Source organism: Rana temporaria, chromosome 8 (genome assembly GCF_905171775.1).
Source record: "Rana temporaria chromosome 8, aRanTem1.1, whole genome shotgun sequence".
NCBI lineage: Eukaryota > Metazoa > Chordata > Amphibia > Anura > Ranidae > Rana > Rana temporaria.
The window spans coordinates 21,556,628-21,559,891 of record NC_053496.1 but is presented as its reverse complement, the minus strand read 5'-3'; the positions used below and the strand labels follow the sequence as shown (position 1 = coordinate 21,559,891).

The 3,264-nt window shown below is 46.4% G+C and overlaps 1 long non-coding RNA gene across 1 annotated transcript; it reads left to right on the top strand.

The window, feature by feature from the left end:
• Positions 1–1,213: 1,213 nt before the first annotated feature.
• Positions 1,214–1,995, top strand: LOC120910337. Its single transcript, XR_005741526.1, has 2 exons — positions 1,214–1,302; positions 1,814–1,995. It is a non-coding gene; the product is annotated as an uncharacterized LOC120910337 (long non-coding RNA).
• The last annotated feature ends 1,269 nt before the right edge of the window (positions 1,996–3,264 follow it).

The window sequence follows — 3,264 nt, the reverse complement described above, 5'->3', positions numbered from 1 at the left end:
CTGCGCATGCTCTGTCCGTCAAATTACCCGTCGTGCATTGCGCTAAATGACGTCGCAAGGACGTCATTGGTTTCGACGTTAACGTAAATGGCGTCCAGCGCCATTCACGGACGACTTACGCAAATAACGTGAAATTTAATACTTAAAATTGCTTAGACCACCTAGAGGGCATGCTTAGTTTTACGCGACGCATCTCTACGGAAACAACGTAATTTTAGATCGACGGGCAAAGCGGACGTTCGTGAATCGCCGTAACTAGTCATTTGCATATTCTACGCCGGCCGCAATGGAATCGCAGCCTAAGATCCGACGGTGTAACACAGTTACACCTGTCGGATCTTAGGGCTATCTATGCGTAACTAATTCTATGAATCAGGCGCATAGATACGACAATCGTATCTCAGAGATACGACGGCGTATCATCTCTTTTGTGAATCTGGCCCTCTGCGTCTATAGACACCAGGGATCTAACACTAACCTCTCTATCCCTGTAAAAGAAAAAACGAGTATACATTCCTTTTTGGAGGCCGATCTGACCCGCTCTGACCAAATCCCACACTGTCAGCCGTGGCTCCTCTTTGTAGGCGGGAGCAGAGGAGACGGAGAGCAATAGAAGACCCATAGTAACTCTACGGGTGGTGTCACTTCCCATTTCACAGCCGTCGTCGTCCGTGTCCTCTGCAGAGCTTCCAGGGCTGGAGATCGGGCCGGAGCGGGTCTGATCGGCTTCCAAAAAGGTATGTATACTCATCTTTTCTTTACAGGGATAGAGAGGTTAGTGTTAGATCCCTGGTGTCTATAGATGCAGGGATTTTAGATTTTGCATGGACTTCCACTTTAAGTGTTAAAACAGAACTATGGGAAAAATAAATAAGTGACATATATGATACGAAGGTGTTGATTTACTAAAGGCAAATAGACTCAGCACTTTACAAAGAGCTGCTGTAATCTGGAAGTGCAGTTGCTCCAGAGCTTAACAAATGAACTGAAAAAAAAAAAAAACATCAAGCGCAGTCACTGTGCCCATCAAGCGCATCCATGGTGCCCATCAAACACAGCCACTGTACACATAAATTGCTGCCACTGTATCATAAAATGCAGCTACTGTACCCATCAGAAAACAAGAAATGCGGGAAAGGGTGACAAACCCTGGGATTTTAAAGGTGTGAAAAAGGATTCCACAGTATATGTGCCGAATCTAGCAAGCATTCGGCACATATACTGTGGAATCCTTTTTCACAGTTTGATTTAATGGCATACAGCTGATTTTAATTGTGATTGGATGTTCTTGGACCTGGACGGGTAAGTGTGCTCCTGGTCTCTTTAAGGCCCCGTACACACGACAGAGGAACTCGACGTGCTTGGCACGTCGAGTTCCTCGTCGAGTTTTGGGATGAAGCCGCCGAGGAGCTCGGCGGGCCGGCTTCTCCCATAGAAGAACGAGGACAACGAGAAAATAGAGAACATGTTCTCTATTTTCTCGTCGAGTTCCTCGGCGGCTCCATCGAGCCAAAACTGTACAGACGACAGAGTTTCTCGGCAGAATCCGGGTTTTGACCGAGTTTCTCGGTGAATTCTGCCGAGAAACTCTGTCGTGTGTACGAGGCCTCACTGTACAACTAGTTTATGTGACCTTTGTATTTTCATGAACTACTCTATTACAAATGTTTATCCCCCAAATATCATTTATGTATAAATATAGATCATTTTGTACTGCAACACCAGCGGTCTGTACTTTTCAGACTGTTGTTGTTGTTTTTGGCAATATTCACAATGCCTTATTTTGTTTTTCTCTCTTTTTTCTATTTTGTAGCTTGTTGCACTGCCCTTGATAAAGCTCAATCGAGCGAAACAGGTCGGGCCTCCTCCAACAGGTTCCTCTGCTACTGTTTTAGTCGCTAACATCACCTATGAGACCATCCATGTCTTGTTTGATATTCTGTGTTATTTAAAAACCAATTTATATGTCTGAATAAATTATTATTTTTATATTTATTTCATTGTTTTGGATTGAATTTTCCAATATTAACACCTTTAAAATCCCAGGGTTTGTCACCCTTTCCCGCATTTCTTGTTTTCTGTTTATATCGGGATGTGGTGTTCAGTGATTTGAGTATCTGTGCTTCATTTACATACTGTACCCATCAATTGCTGCCAGTGTGCCCATCAATTGCCACCACTGTGCCCATCAATTGAAACCACTGTGCAAAATCAATTGCAGCAAGTGTGCCCATCAATTGCTGCCAGTGTGCCCCATACATTTCTGCCAGTGTGCCCCATCAATTGCTGCCAGTGTGCCCCATCAATTGCCACCAGTGTGCCCCATCAATTGCCGCCAGTGTGCCCCATCAATTGCCACCACTGTGCCCATCAATTGCCACCACTGTGCCCATCAATTGAAACCTCTGTGCAAAATCAATTGCAGCAAGTGTGCCCATCAATTGCTGCCAGTGTGCCCCATACATTTCTGCCAGTGTGCCCCATCAAATGCTGCCAGTGTGCCCCATCAATTGCCGCCAGTGTGCCCCATCAATTGCCGCCAGTGTGCCCCATCATTTGCCGCCAGTGTGCCCTATCCATTGCCGCCAATGTGCCCCATCAATTGCCAACAGTGTGCCCATCAATTGCCGCCAGTGTGCCCCATCAATTGCCGCTACTGTGCCCCATCAAATGCTGCCAGGCAGTGTGCCCCCCCCCCCTGACCGGCAATTGCCTGTCCTTCACACTCCGAGTCCTTCTCCTGTCCTCTTCCCGTCATCTCTGCTATGATTGGATGCCTGAAAGGCATCCAAACACAGTGCCTGTCACTTCAGCTAATCAGGTGACAGGGTAACCAGACCCGGTGCACCTGCTTAGCTGAGAGGCAGGGTCAGTGTTAGGGAAGCAATTTATTTACCTATTAGAGCCGACGGCTCTAATCAGGTGCTTCCAAAAACACCCCCGCCACTGTAATTCAGATGCCCAGCGCCCGACAAGGGGCCGGACACCTTAATAGGGGGCGGCAGCGGCGACAATAAATAGATTCATGCAATGTGATTGGCTGCAGTTACTATTCAGCTGAGAATTTTCCATCAAACTCCTTTAATTTTCAGATCTAGATTCATCAGGAATCATTCGAATATTAGAGTATGTATGGCTGGCATTAGTCTGTTATTTTTCAACTTCCTTTAACCACTTCTCACCCGGCCTATAGCAGAATGACAGCTGGGCGGTGGTTCTGTTATCCTGACTGGACGTCATATGACGTCTTTCAGGATAACATGG